This window comes from Prionailurus bengalensis, chromosome B2, assembly GCF_016509475.1.
Source record: "Prionailurus bengalensis isolate Pbe53 chromosome B2, Fcat_Pben_1.1_paternal_pri, whole genome shotgun sequence".
In the NCBI taxonomy this organism is placed as follows: Eukaryota; Metazoa; Chordata; class Mammalia; order Carnivora; family Felidae; genus Prionailurus; species Prionailurus bengalensis.
In genome coordinates this window covers 142,685,610-142,702,459 of record NC_057349.1, presented here as the reverse complement: position 1 = coordinate 142,702,459, position 16,850 = coordinate 142,685,610, and the positions used below count along the sequence as shown (strand labels likewise).

General features: G+C 40.5%; 1 protein-coding gene across 3 annotated transcripts in view; it reads right to left on the bottom strand.

The window, feature by feature from the left end:
- Window positions 1-16,850, bottom strand: part of TULP4 (TUB like protein 4) — a 242,427-nt gene that overhangs the window by 157,985 nt on the left and 67,592 nt on the right. The window lies entirely within an intron of this gene.

The window sequence follows — 16,850 nt, the reverse complement described above, 5'->3', positions numbered from 1 at the left end:
CTCTCTTTCTCAAAATAAATAAATAAACATTTAAAAAAGAAATACATGGGGCGCCTGGGTGGCTCAGTCGGTTGCACATCCGACTTCGGCTCAGGTCATGATCTCACAGTCTGTGAGTTGCAGCCCCACATCGGGCTCTGTGCTGATGGCTCAGAGCCTGGAGCCTGCTTCCGATTCTGTGTCTCCCTCTCTCTCTGCCCCTTCCCTGCTCATGCTCTGTCTCTCTCTGTCTCAAAAATAAATAAAAACATTAAGAAAAAAAATTTTTTTTAAGAAATACACACACACACACACACACACACACACAGGGGCAGAGGAGACAGAGACACACACTTATTTTTACAGAAGGCAAACAAAAATCAGAAAACAAAGTATTTTTTTTCAAGCAGGCTTCACGCCCAGCACAGAGCTTGAACTCACGACCCTGAGATCAAGACTTGAGCTGAAATCAAGAGTCGAACGCTTAACCGACTGAGCCACCCAGATGCCCCACAAAGTATTTATAAGGTGGGTAGGTGGAGGCAGTGGAAGAGATAAGGGAAGGAGTGTTAAGTTCTCCGAGTACATCTCTTAATGTGGTTTCTACTTCTCAATGCATGTTAATATTCTACATACTTAAAATAAAATCAACAAGAATGGAAAAAGAAAAAACTCAAAAACGAAAATAAAACTGAAACAAACACAACTGTATTTCAGATTAATTACTTAACTAAACTGAAGACAATATAGAGGGGAATTAATGCAAGCACTTTAAGAACATCAGTAGTTACCTATCTGGCCCCGGTCTGGGGGTAGATGGCATTCAGGGGAAGCCCCACAGGCAGATTCTGAGCTCTTCCCTCTTAGCTCAGCAGTCGTAACAAAATACAATGGACTGAACCACTTAAACAACCAAAATTTTATATCTCACAGTTCCTGAGGCTGAAAGTCCAAGTTCAAAGTATCAGCAAAGTAGGTTTCATAATGAGGCATCTTCTGTTGGCTTCTACATTGCCAGTATCTCACTGTGTGCTCACCTGACCTCTTTCTTTGTACGCTAGAGAGAGCAAGCTCTCTAGTGTCTCTTTTTACAAGGGGACTAATCCCATCATGAGAACCTCACTTGCATGGCCTCATCTAACTATACCACCTCCCTAAGGTTCCACCTCCAAATACTATCACATTGGGGGTCAGGGCTTCAATATATGAATTTTGGCAAAACACATTCAGTCCGTAACATCTCTTTAAGTAAGTTTATTTTTTGTATTAGTATGGGTGAAGAAATTCTGACACTATTTCAGATGTATTATGAAATTCGACAAACTAGGGAAGAAAAAATACAAATATTAAATGGAGGAAGCCATGAGGGTGGTTGGAATTGGAAATACTGGTGTAAACTGATCATTTCTACATATACATATATGCATATCCATGTGCATATGTGTATATATATGGATTTGTATGTATATGTGTGTCAGTTTATCACCTCTCAGCTCCAAATGCACCCTTCAGTGTCTGCTCTGTGATAATAACAGTGTAATTCCATTAAACATTTCTCCTTTAATGTGAGCATGATGTTAAGCTCTCTCAGTAGATGGCACTGGAGGGACACAGTAGGGGAAAAGAATTCCCAAAGGTCTTGGGGTTGGGGGATACTGGGTGGTCGTGATAGAATCCAGTGGAAACTGCCACAGCTACTGGCTCAGAACACAGTCCCTCTTGTGACCTCTTGGCCTTTGGCTAGTGACATTTCTGCGGTCCTCTCAACACAGAAACCAGAGCCCCTATCACCTGTTCTCCCAGCTGTTCATGGCCTGGAAGGTCACACATTGAGCGGTCATTCCTTCTGTAAGCCCCCTTCCTCCAAGCCCCCATGTGACCCATTCACTTTGAGAGCCTTCTGCCTCCAGACTACCCCTGCATAACACATCATCAGCTGGTGATCACCTGCTCCTCTAACTGCCCTCCAGAGGGTTGTTTAGCACTTTCCTCCAGACCAGTTCCAGCCTGGCTAAGCCAACCAACTTCTTTGCTATCTGTTGGGATGAACCACACTTTTTCCAATGAGATTTGAACCCCCTTCCAAGCTTGTCCTTCCCTGGGTCATCACTCTCAGTCCTAGGGTCCCATATAGTTTCTTTGTATCTTATACTTACTCTTTTACGAGTTTTAATTTTTAGGTTAAACTTTCCTTGTTTCCACTGTGTGGTTGCTATCTCCTGACTGGACCAGGCCTCTACAGTATGTATATTTATAAGTATGTATCCACTGAAAGAGCCCAGTGGCAGTGACACCCCAGTAGCGATGAGTATACCTACAGGCTAGATCTTGGTTTCTAATACCATACCCCCCACCACCACACCCACAGAAAAGCAGATCTCGTCCTTAGAGAAATGACTGTTTCTCTGGAAATGACTGGAGCAAGGTATGTTCAAGATGAAGATGGAACATCCTCTTATGTCCCAAGGTAAAGAGATGCCCCCAATGACTGGAGTGTATCAAAGGAACACAACAGCCTAAAGGAACTTCCATGACCAAATCTAGAACAATAAGAATAAAACTGGGTATAATTAAGCTCAATAAGCACTGAAGAAAACAAATGAAATCCATGAGTTCATACTGGTAACAGACAGGTAGGTGGATGGAGGAATGAATGGATGAACAGGGGAGAAGAGGGAGCTCTTGCTTACAGAGAATATCCTTACGTGCAGGAAAAACTGGAGTTGAAAATCACCATTTTGCAACTGTCACAGTAAAGGCTGGTTAAAGCAAGAATCAATGGATGATACATCCATGTAGGAAATTCTAACAAGGAACAGGATATGTGCATAGTTTTTGTTTTTGTTTTTTTAATGTTTACTTATTTTTGAGAGTGAGACAGAGAGATAGAAGGGCAGAGAGAGAAAGAGGGAGAGAATCCCAAGCAGCCTCCACACTGTCAGCTCAGAGCCCAACAGGGGCTCAAACTCATGAACCATGAGATCATGACCTCAGCCAAAATCCAGAGTCAGACGCTTAACCAACTGAGCCACCCAAGTGCCCTGATATGTGCATGGTTTTAAAGTGTCCTCCCACCAACTGCTTATAAATGCAAGGGGAAAAACACAGTAACTACACAACAGGAAAATCAGATCAAAATTAACATCAGCAACGAGGGGCAGATGGATACTGTGTGCCTCCACGTGATACCCTAAGAAGGATACAACATCCAATATCACTTATGGAGGATTCAGCTGGGGATGATTAACCTGAATTTAATAACAAAAATCAGACAAACTCCAAATGCAGAACATTCTATGAAAGAGGGAGTGTTCTTCCAAACTTTCAATGTCATAAAACAAAAACAAAAAACCTGAAGAACTTTTCCACATTAAAGGGGCTTAAATAAAGGATACATGAAAACTAAATGAAATATGTGATCCTAAACCGGATCCTGTACTAGAGGAAAAAATTTAACAAAAGAGGAATACAGACAGTACATTAAAGTACTGAATTAATGTTGAATTTCCTGAAGTTGGTAACTGTATTAATGTGGTTATGTGACAGAATGTCCTTATTCTTAGTAAACATACACTTAAATATTTTGGGATTAAAGATCATGATTATAATATATTCTCAAATGGTTTGGGAGGGACACACACACACACACACACACACAGAGCATAGGAAGGAGGGAAACAGTGCAAATGAGAAATGAGTTCAAGTTAACAATAGGTGAATGTGAGTAAAGACTGAGTGAACTTTCTTGCAAGTTTGATGTAAGTCTGAAATTATTTCCAAATAAAAAGGTTTTTAAATGCCTTTTCTCCAAGGTTCTAAAACATACATAAAAAACTTCTCTGGAATAAGCATGCAGCTCTACCACAATCCTCAAAAAGAAACAATGTTGTCCAAAACTACACAGTCTAAATGGTAACCACTAGCCACTTGTGGCAATTGAGCACTTGAGATGTGGTTAATTGGAATTGAGATGTACCAGATTTCAAAGATTCAATATGAAAAAAAGAATGTTATCTCATTAATAGTTTTTATACTGATTATATGCTGAAATAATATTTAGATATATTGAGTTATATAAAACATTACTAAAATTAATTTCATCTATTCTTTTTTTACTTTTTAATGTAGCCACTTAAAATTTTAAATTACATATGTGGCTCATATCATATTTCTATTGCACACTGCTGATCTAAAATACAATAATGCTTAAAAAAAAAAGAGGTACTGATCTCTTAAACAAGTGTTTCATTACTAGGTGAAAATGTTAATTTACATTACAGATCCTGACTACCCTAAAATGATTTCAATCTTGAAAATAAGGTAGACAATTAGGCTTTTTGTATGGCACAAGTAAGGGGAAAGAAAAAATTTTAAGGCCTAGCAGACAGGAAAGAGCTCTTTGGCCATGTTGTTTAGGTAATTCCCTAATTAGTCACAAATGCCATCTGTAGTAAATCTCCTGAAGACAGAAAAATAAAATCTAAAATCATGAAAATATCAAGTAAATGGAGAGATAAGACCTGTTTGTTTACATTTTTGTTTTGAGTCAAATGAATAAAATCTTCCAGGTCCTAAACATTAACTTATAGCATCTTATAAACAAAGCCATTAAACATTTCTGCTACCAAGAAGTTTACAAAGTAGACCTTACTGACAACTATATTATTTCCAAGGTTATTTATTCTTCTATTTTAAGGCTCTGATTAACGAACATGTCCTTAAATTCTAAAATCTAAGAAACAAAGAGAACAGAGGTAAGACAGAATTGGTTTTTGTCTTGAGCATTGTTGTGGGGTCACATGCAGTGAGAAGGGGTTGGAGGTGAGCTTGAACAGGAGGGTTACTCCAGGACAGAGAAAGGCCCCTGGGACAGAGACAATTTCCTCTGCATTTAGTAGACCAAATCTAAGTAGGCCAAGTGGAAAAAACAACAAACGCCAGTAAAGATTCCATAAAACAGCAACAATGAGGAAGAGAAACCAAAGGTAGGTTGCCAGAAGGTACAACAAAAATACCCAGCAGTATAATCTTGGGCAAAATGCACAGGCATGTTTGTTTTGGAAGTTCGGAGTCAAGCATGTGGGTGGACCCAATGAGAAATACCAAACTGCAGCACAGCACAGATCCTAGTGTTCTCTCTCTCCCTTCCCACACCTTCCCCAGCCCGTCCCCACCACATCCCAGAGAGACAACTTTAATCAACTCTAGACACAAACCTCCTATTAGAATGATACCCATTGCCCAGTGCACCATGGATCAATTTCTGCATTATGCCTGTGCCATCCCTGCTGAAGGATCAACAGATGGCCCCACTACACCTGAAGCCACAAGTCAGGTTCTGTGAACTCGGATGGAAGTAGGCAGGATGAGTGAGCTCTGCTTAAAACAAAGTCAAGAATGCCTTACAGATAAGGAAGCAATACAGATGAGGTGTCCAGCGTTCCAGAATCCCAAACTACAGCAAAACTACCGGCATGAGCCTACCCTCCCTCCCACCAAGGACACTTCCCCACCTTGTTCCTAACCTCTTACCTGCCTCCCACCTCACATTCCATTCCTGAATTTTGCAATCATGAGGCCACTTCTCAACAGTGAGGCTGTGGCTCCACTGTTTTAGCCTTGGAAGGAAATGCAGGTGGGTAAAATACTCAAGGAGGGCAGTGAGCCTAATAATAATTAAACAAGAACAAAGACTTAGTGAACTCTTTCATGTACACTGTCTGTGGACTCCAAATTTGGTCACCGCGGCCACCTTTGGAGGCAGGTGTTATTGTTCCCTTGTGGAGAATACAGCCACAGCACAGAGACAGTCTGGCTTAAGAATCCACAAGCTCACCTATTAATATATCATGAACAGATTCTATAGCTGGGGAAATATTTATCTGCCCAGAACTCCAGCAATAATCTCATTTACTCTCATTTTGACATGATGTAGTTTGAATCTGCTTCCCTACAAGGCTATTACCAAAAAAATGATTGCCTTGTATCCACATCCCTCTCTCATTCTCTGTAGCAAAAGTACACCAAAAAGACCGTGATTTCCATGTCTAAGTTACTTGCAGCCATTATTATTTATTTCTATTAGGAGAAAAAAAAAGTTTTAATCTCTAAAGGAAAAAAAATAAACAATGCCATTATTTTGACAAATCTATTTTCTTTTTTTTTATTTTTTTTTTAAATTTTTTTTTTTCAACGTTTATTTATTTTTGGGACAGAGAGAGACAGAGCATGAACGGGGGAGGGGCAGAGAGAGAGGGAGACACAGAATCGGAAACAGGCTCCAGGCTCCGAGCCATCCGCCCAGAGCCCGACGCGGGGCTCGAACTCACGGACCGCGAGATCGTGACCTGGCTGAAGTCGGACGCTTAACCGACTGCGCCACCCAGGCGCCCCAACAAATCTATTTTCTTAGTAAAATATAATTCTATTATATTCTGGTTTTAGTTTGGGGAAAATAAATCTGTATTTAATGCTTCTAAGAACCTTTAAAAATATTTTAACAAGGGATTTCTGATTTAAGATGTCAAACTAAAGACAATCCTAAAATCCTTCTCTTAGAAATCACCTCACAACAATGGGGCACCTGGGTGGCGCAGTCGGTTGGACGTCCGACTTCAGCCAGGTCACGATCTCGCGGTCCTTGAGTTCGAGCCCCGCGTCAGGCTCTGAGCTGATGGCTCAGAGCCTGGAGCCTGTTTCCGATTCTGTGTCTCCCTCTCTCTCTGCCCCTCCCCCGTTCATGCTCTGTCTCTCTCTGTCCCCAAAAAAATAAATAAACGTTGAAAAAAAATTAAAAAAAAAAATAAAAAAATAAAAATAAAAAAAAGAAAAAAAAAAAGAAATCACCTCACAACAAGAACCATGAAAAACAAACACAAAGGCCATATTCAGTGGTGTCCAAACCATACATATGAAGATAGAAAATGGATAAGGAGTGGCAACTGGATACACAGAACAGAGTGAGGCCAAACTGAGTGCCTGCAGAGAGGTGCCCAGGAGCAGAAAGCCTGGAAAGGTTCAGGAACTAGGTGCTGGGAGAAAAGCCACCAACAAGTCAGGTCAAAGCAGGTGCCCACACTGGGGGAGGATGCTCCTGCCCTCGGAGCACTCTTGAGGAAATCAGGCAAGGCTGCTCCCTCACAGCATCAGATGCTGATGGCTCATTCACCTGGCAGAGCCACAGAGAGCAGCTTTCGGTACCTGACACAGTGAAGATAGTGATAAGGACTGAAACTTGGGTGACCTTCCAAGAGGTTAAGAGTGAGTATGGAATCTGAGGGGCCCCTGGTTCAGTCTCAGCTCTATCAATTAGGAGAGATGTATTACTGGGCAAGCTGTTTAACGTCTCTGTACCTCAGTTTCCTCAGCTATAAAATACGATGATACTACGTTCAAAATCATGGAGTTGATGTCAAGATTATATGAGTTAAAGCTCTTAGAAAGGTATCTAACACACAGCAAGCACTAAATGAATATTAGCTCCTTCTCTTCTTCCCATCACTACCTCTCCTCCAGCACACACACACACACACACACACACACACACACACACACACACACCCTTAGCTCTTGGAATGCTGGCAGCAGAAGTAAATTCACAGGCATGTGACTAGAAGGGCCTTATCTAGAGAAACTGAACAACCCCAAAGAAATATGCTTGGTTGACACAAAAACAGACATTCAGATCAATAGAACAGAATAGAGGACCCAGAAATGGACCCACAAATGTATGGCCAACTAATCTTTGACAAAGCAGGAAAGAATATCCAATGGAATAAAGACAGTCCCTTCAGCAAGTGGTGCTGAGAAAACTGGGCAGCAACATGCAGAAAAACTAACCTGGACCACTTTCTTACATCAGACACAAAAATATACTCAAAATGGATGAAAGACCTAAATGTAAGACAGGAAGTCATCAAAATCCTTGAGGAGAAAGCAGGCAAAAATCTCTTTGACCTTGGCCACGGCAACCTCTTATTCAACACATCTCCAGAGGCAAGGGAAACAAAAGCAAAATGAACTACTGGGACCTCATCAAAATAAAAAGCTTCTGCACAGTGAAGGAAACAATCAGCAAAACTAAAAGGCAACTGACAGAATGGGAGAAGATATTTGCAAATGACATATCAGATAAAGGGTTAGTATCCAAAATCTACAAAGAACTTCTCAAACTCAACACCCAAAAAACAAAGAATCCAGTGAAGAAATGGGCAAAAGACATAAATAGACACTTCTCCAAAGAAGACATCCAGATGGCCAACCGACACATGAAAAAATGCTCAACATCACTCATCATCAGGGAAATACAAATCAAAACCACAATGAGATTCCACCTCACACCTGTCAGAATGGCTAACATTAACAACTCAGGCAACAAAAGATGTTGGCAAGGATGCAGAGAAAGAGGATCTCTTTTGCACTGCTGGTGGGAATGCAAACTGTTGCAGCCACTCTGGAAACCAGTATGGAGGTTCCTCAAAAATCAAAAATAGAACTACCCTACGACCCAGCAATTGCACTACTAGGTATTTATCCAAGGGATACAGGTATGGTGTTTCGAAGGGGCACATGCACCCCAATGTTTATAGCAGCACTATCAACAATAGGCAAAGTATGGAAAGAGTCCAAATGTCCATCAATGGATGAATGGATAAAGAAGATGTGGTGTGTATATATATATATATATATGTATATATATATATATATATATATATATATATATATATATCCAATGGAGTATTACTCGGCAATCAAAAAGAATGAAATCTTGCCATTCACAACTAAGTGGATGGAACTAGAGGGTATTATGCTAAGCAAAATTAGTCAGAGAAAGACAAATGTCATATGACTTCACTCATATGAGGGCTTTAAGACACAGAACAAATGAACACAAGGGAAGGGAAGCAAAAATAATATAAAAACAGGGAGGGGGACAAAACATAATGAGAGACTCTTAAATATGGAGAACTAACAGAGGGTTGATGGAGGGGTTGTGGGAGTGGGGATGGGCTAAATGGATAAGGGGCATTAAGGATATACTCCTGAAATCATTGTTGCACTATATGCTAACTAACTTATATGTAAATTAAAAAATAAATTTTAAAAATAAAAATAAAAAAATAACTAAAAAAAGAAATATGCTTGGATGCCGACATTTGATGGTTAGAAACAAAACAGTCAGTTATCCCCCAGATTATTCCACAGTAAACTCCACTGGATGAAACACCTGGTCATATATACACCTACACAGAGGTGCCAAACAGCTTCACAGTACATTACTTTTAAACATCATCGTGATGGGGCGCCTGGGTGGCGCAGTCGGTTAAGCGTCCGACTTCAGCCAGGTCACGATCTCGCGGTCCGTGAGTTCGAGCCCTGCGTCGGGCTCTGGGCTGATGGCTCAGAGCCTGGAGCCTGTTTCCAATTCTGTGTCTGCCTCTCTCTCTGCCCCTCCCCCGTTCATGCTCTGTCTCTCTCTGTCCCAAAAATAAATAAACGTTGAAAAAAAAATTAAAAAAAAAAACAAACCATCATCGTGAAATTTCAGCATATCTACCAAAAAGAGCAGATGCCAAAACTTCCAGATATTTTAAACAGACCACATATAGAGGATTTAGAGTAATAATAATAATAATAGTAACTAATTTACAAAGCCCTCATGAGGTACCAGGCACTGTTCTAAATCCTTTACATACAGTTACTCATTTATTCCTTACAACAAACTTACATGAGTAAAGTACTATCTGTAAACCATTTCACAAATGAGAAGATTAACAGTATGGGAAAATTAAATAATATATTTAAACAGGATTCAGAGTCTAGCTTCAGGGCCTTAACTACTATGCTTCTCAATAATAACTCTCCAAGTTTGAAGACTATGGAAAAATGCCTTTGAAATTCAGAAGCAACTAAAAATCTATACCTACACAAACTATCAGTCAAGAGTGAAGGCAGAATTAAGACATTTTTAGACACACAAGTCTTGAAATTTTTAACTTACAAGGGTCTTTCTTAGGAAGATACTGGAAATTGCACTCGAACAAAATAACAAGTTAAACCAAAAAAGACAAAGATACAAGATCAAAGAAATGAGATCCAGCAGAAGGGGCAAAGGGAATTCTCAAGGTGATGATAAAAGGGGAGTGCAGGAAGTCTGTGGGACAGCAGGAGGACAAAGAGCTCCCAGATGGAGCTCTCCGGGAAAGAAACGGAACACAAAAAGAGCCAATAAATTGTCTTATTGGTTTGAATGTGTAGAAATGTATTGAAGATGCTGTAAGATTCACAACAGGTAAAGAAACTACACTAAATAAGACTACTTTTATCACAAAGAGAAAAAATGCTCAACAGTTAAGGAAATATAATTACACTATCCAATGTGACTCGCCTGGCACAATACTGACACAGTTTAAATAATGTACACACTTAATAATGAGTTAACCCATTATAATAGTGAAATACTGGGATGATTAGCTTGCAAGGCAAAGTTGGGCTGAGTGATCATGGAAGGGAGAGCTAAATCTTCACCTGCCAAGACAGGAAAGAAGCCAGCAGACAAATCCCAAGACGGATTAATCAAAAAGGTAATAATACAGCTTTCAGTGAATAGCCAGGACAGTGAATAGCCAGGTGGGGAAAGGAGAAAGAAGTTATAACACTGCTATTTTTCATAATTAGCATTTACCCATGTGTAAGTATTACTGTGATAAAGATGAACTCACACTACTGAGCTCTGATGTAAAAATAGCTAATAAGCCAGTTAGGTGGAACAAAATTCTAACCTTAACATACAGAAATAGTCCTATTTCTGCCTCTTTGCTAGAACAGTTCCCTGTTCAAAGAAACAACTCATAAGACCAATTTACAAGGGCTGTTTTTCAAATACACCTTCCATCTATAATTGGTTATTCTCTTATCTCAAGAGTCTAACTAGGGGCATGCCTGGGTGGGTCAGTAGGTTGAGTGTTGAATTGTTGATTTCAGCTCAGGTCATGATCCTAGGGTCATGGGATCCACACTCGGCATAGAGCCTGCTTGAGAGAGAGAGAGAGAGAGAGAGAGACTCTCTCTCTCTCTCTCTCTCTCTCTCTCTCTCTCTCTCTCTATATATATATATATACATACCTATCCCTTCTGCCCCTCTCTCCCCTGCTTACACTCTCTCTTTAAAAAAAAAAAAGAGAGAGGCACCTGGGTGGCTCAGTCGGTTAAACATCTGACTTTGGCTCAGGTCACGAGCTCACGGTTTGTGAGTTCAAGCCCCGCATCAGGCTCTGTGCTGACAGCTCGGAGCCTGGAGCCTACTTCAGATTCTGTGTCTCCCTCTCTCTCTGCCCCTCCCCAACTTGTACTCTGTCTCTCAAAAATAAACAAACATTAAAAAAAAATTTTTTTTTAAAGGAAGAAAGAAAGAAAGAAAATCTAACTAGGGCCATTCATACACTATCACAGTATCACAGTGACATGTTTAGATGCTACTTCTTGAAGACTATTATTTCCATAATAAATTAAAACTATAAATACATAAATAGGGGCACCTGGGTGGCTCAGTCGGTTGAGCACATGACTATTATTTCAGCTCCCATCATGATCTCACAGTCCTGAGATTGAGCCCTGCCTCAGGCTCTGAGCTGTCAGTGCAGAGCCTGCTTGGGATTCTCTCTCTGCCCCTCCCCTGGCTCACGCTCACTCTCTCTCTCTCAAAATAAACTTTTAAAAAATAATTACAGGGGCGCCTGGGTGGCGCAGTCGGTTAAGCGTCCGACTTCAGCCAGGTCACGATCTCACGGTCCGTGAGTTCGAGCCCCGCATCGGGCTCTGGGCTGATGGCTCAGAGCCTGGAGCCTGTTTCCGATTCTGTGTCTCCCTCTCTCTCTGCCCCTCCCCCGTTCATGCTCTGTCTCTCTCTGTCCCAAAAATAAATAAACGTTGAAAAAAAAAAAATTAAAAAAAAAAAAAAATTACAAATACACATAATGTTATAAATATATAATAAAATTAAATTAACTAAATAAATTCCAAAATAAGTTAAGTCAATACTGTCAACTCAGATTTCTACCTTGGTGGAAAAATGCACTGAACAAAATCATCACCTTTATACCCACATTTGATTTTTTTCAACACTTCTTTTTGACTACAACAGTCTTCTAATAGTCCTAGAGTGCAACCAAAGCCAAAAGTATTGCCTTCTTTCATTCCATGAACATTCATCACTATTGCTTCCTCATCATGACTACTCAGGGTCCAGCCTTTGCCTTGCACTATGCCCCAATATTTCACCAAACTCTTCGCCATCCAGAACATATGCCAGCTACTCATAACTCTTTCTCTGATCACTGTGGCTCACCTTTTGTGAAACAGTGTCTTACAGAAGGAAAAACAGTCAGGCATGAACTCTATCCCTGGTCTGCCATCATTATCTAGCTCTATCCCTGGGACAACTTTCAGAACATCTCTGAACCTCAGATTCCTCAGCTATGTAGAAGATAAAACAGGGCTGTAGAGAGTCGTTGCAAGAGTTCAATAAAATAACAGACATAAACTGTCACCAACATTATCTCCATACAAACCATTATCAAGTCCTCTGACATGTAGGTCACCTGGGCAGGAACTGCTCCTTGGTCACTGTGGGGCCAAAGCCCAGCAGTGGCCTGCTGAGCATGGGCTCTCAAATGTGTCCAGAACCCAAAGGGGCTCTGAGATGCAGCTCATGCCCCAACCCCATCCCCCGCAAAGGCATTACCAGCCACTGTGGCCCCCAAGGCATCATCCTCTGCCCCACTGAGATGCTCTGCACCCCAGCACATCCACCACCTACGTTTTCAAGTCTAGTCTAAAAAGAAGACACATCCCTCACCACGAAAATTAAGTTAACTATGACTGCATTTCAGAAATCCAAAAATATATTTCTTAAATACCACATTTACTTCATTTATATATTGTTCCACCTCCCCCCCCCCCCCCCCAGTCTCACTAAGAAGATCCTCTTATCCCATTTTCCCCACTCAGAAAATCTTGACTACTAACACTGGCAGACAAAAACGGATCAACCACCACTGGAGCGCCTGGGTGGCTCAGTCAATTAAGGGTCCAACTCATGGTTTCGGCTCAAGTCACAATCTCACAGTTTTGTGAGTGTGAGCCCCGCTTCGGGCTCTGCGCTGACCGAGGAGTCTACTTGGGATTCTCTCTCTCCCTCCCTCCCTGTCTGCCCCTCCCCTACTCGTACAGTCTCTGTCTCTCTCAAAATAAATAAATAAACTTAAAAAAAAAAAAAAGGACCAACCACCAAACTCTAGTAAGCACATTTTACCGTTTTAAATTCCTTTCCGGTATATAAAATTGGCTAAGTTCCTATCGTTTGTTTCATTTTTACTATAGTACAAGTTTCGCTGAAAAAGTAGAAGAAGGGCTGAGGGACTGTGGCTTTGCAATTCGTATCTTTAATTATACAACTTTCAAATCTCCTGTGCACAGCGCCAGAGACCCAAAGTTCTAAAGGCAGCCCCAAGCCACTTCCGCCCCAACTGAAGAGGGCCTTATACCACTGACTACAGCCAAAGAACAGCACGCGGTCCATGCTCCCTGAGTTCGATGTGCCTACACGGTGGACACTTAAAAGTCCAAAAAGGGAAGGAAGACAGACACAGTCACCTAGCATGCTAAAACACACCCACACAAATACACAGAGATGCTTGCTTTACCAGAAGAGCCACATGAAGTGAATCCCTAACAGATTATCTTTAACTCAGGTCATGAATACGAGTATGTAACTTTTCAAACTTGAGTACAGCCGGCATGGTGACACACTAACCACAGAAACAGCTACACATGAGCACTGTGTTCAGCCAGACTACGAAGGCAGCACCTTGCTTAAACCTTCTGCCATTGGATTAATCAGGGGACAGAATGCCCCAAGGAATAAAATCCCCATCACAAACCAGAGTGTATATATAAACAATAAACATTCCACACTGTAAGTGGGGAAAGAACAAAGAATGCCAACTGCCTGTCAACTATGGAGGATTTGTTCAAGGGATTATAATACATATATATAGGTCCTTGTCCTTGTCATCCAGCCAGACTCCAAAAGCATCTTCCTGGGGATACACATGATGTGATAAGGTAAATACAGACATGCTCAGACTGGAGCCAAGGGAAACACAGCACCTTCATGTCACAAAGAGAGAAAATACTTCTCTGAGGCCACAACGTGGCTTAATCTTCTTGCATCACTCAGAAAAAAAAAAAAAACAAAAAACTATCTAAATTCTATTTCTCAAAGCCCTATTCAAAGGTCATCTTCACAACAAAATCTGTGGTAAACCTCAGCCTTAATTCTTTGAACAGCCCAAATCTTTCTTTCCACGCTTAACTGAAACACATGAAGAAAGAGACATCCAGGTACACACCTCACCTTTACTGCTAGACCGTGGGCTCCATCAGGCAAAATCCATGACTTATCCTGCTCCACGTTGGCAAGTACACACAGCACCCAGAACATGACAGAGATACAATAAGCATCTACTGACTCAAATCATATGTGTTTTCAAATCTTAACTGTGAAACAAAAGTTTTAAAAATGCTGTCTCTAGCCTCATGACTAGTAACAGAATTTAAGGGTATTAAGTAACATTACAAGGGCTGGAAAGAATATAATTAAGTAAAGAGAGTATAGGAGATACTCAATATCACCATTTACATACATGGCATTCACCATTTTCAAAGCCCTTTCAAAAATACTCTGATAGATTCTTATAACAACTCTGAAAGAATTATTATTTCAATTTAACTATGTGTAAACTAATGACTTGAGTGACTTGGAGAGGACCACACCAACTAGTTAAGTGACAGGGCTAGAACTTTTTGAAACAGACATATGGAAACAAAGGAACAGAAATGGGAAAAGATGCCAGCGCCCCGGGAAGTAAAACACAGTTCTCTTTTACATCCATCATTATGATATCATAGGGAGTGATCACAAATCTACCAACTCACCTTTTGTGAAGAATCCGTAAGGAAGGAAAAAAAAGATCTGCAGTGACTTTTCATTGGCTCTAATGCAAAATTAGCCATTTTCTCACTAGAATTAGTGTATAGATCCTTAAATATGTTCAGTATTGTTATAAATGATTTTTTTTCAATATGTGAAGTTTATTGTCAAATTGGTTTCCATACAACACCCGGTGCTAAAATGATTTTAAATCAAAAGTGGCTGTCAAATCTCTAAGTTTAAGAAAGTTGATCATTGGGGGACCTGGGTGGCTCAGTTGGCCAAGCATCCAACTTCAGCTCAGGTCAGTATCTCACGGTTTTGTGAGTTCGAGCCCCACATCCCACTCTCTGCTGTCACCACAGAACCCGCTTATGATCCTCTGTCTCCCTCTCTTTCTTCCCCTCACTCATGCGTGCTTGCTCTCTCTCTCTCACTCTCTCTCTCTAAAAAATAAATTAACATTAAAAAAAATAAAGTTGATCATCACTATGCACAGTGGTGCAAAAATAGGACCAGGCTTGGCATAAGCATAAAAAGTGTATGCATGCATATGTATGTGTATATGTGTGCATGTGTGTATGTGCAGTTAAGTATAGAGGCATTCATAAAATATTCCTTAAATACAACCAAATTCAAATTCAAGAGAAGCTTTTTATACAACGGAAACTTTTTTATACGAAAAATTCAAATTCAAAAGAAGCTTTTTATACAACTGAAACTTTCATATACTGACAGGTGGGGGCATAAAATGGCACTACCACTTTGGAAAATTGGTGATTTAAATGTATACCTGTACCACGACCTGAAAATTACACTGTGCATGCACAGATCCATAAAAAGACACGAATGTTCAGAGCAGGTTTAGCCATAACAGCCAAAAACTGGAAGCAACCCACATGCTCTTCAATATAGAAATGGAATAATTGTTTCTTCCTTGAATGGAAAACCAACATCAATCAAAAAGAACAAACTAATAGCACACACAACAGGGATGAATCTCACAAATATCACAGTGAGTGAGAAAAGCCGGACACAAAGGGTATATGATCAATGAGCATGAAGTTTACATTAACACAAAGTTCAAGCACAGGCCCAACTTATCTGGGTCACCTCTCAGCAGGGTGCACAACCTGGGAAGGGCCAGCAGGTACCTGTGAGGGATGCTGGAAATGTTCTACATCTTGATCTGGTTGGAGGTTACATGGATGACTGCACAAGTCAATGATCACTGAGATGTAAGCTTAAGACAAATACACTTTACTGTATGATGATGTACTTCAAAAATATTCTCCCACTTTTACAACAACTATTCAATAGCCATATATGGATGCTTTATGATGGATTCCACCTTAGAAAACAAATAAGCTATTGAACAGTGAAGCATGAATCCTGTTAACACGCTATGTAAGTACATCTCTTCTTTCAAGACAGTACCTAACACTTAAACATTGCTCAATAAACACTGGTTGAATGAATTTCACATGTAATGACAGTTTATGTTTTAGAAGTCCAGAGGTATCTGTATGTATGTATGTATACACAGCATAATATCCTCAATATAATATACCCAATAGATGTGAAAAACTATGGCTCTTGTCCAATTAATTACTTCTGTCACCTCTGTCCACTGAATTCCTTTCTTTTGCACCTCCAAGTACAAGAAATACATGCTAGGTGTTAAACCATCATACGGAGCAAGGCAGATCTTAACTGTGCAAGGTGAAGATGGCATTACTTTCATTGTTTACACTGCCAGTCTGACTGACACAGGCCAGTAACTCTTGGCTATGCATACAGGGTGACCGAAAGGGCTGACACGCATGATACACTGGTCAGAATCATCCAATCTAACCTCTCAGCCTGGGCAGAAAGCTGC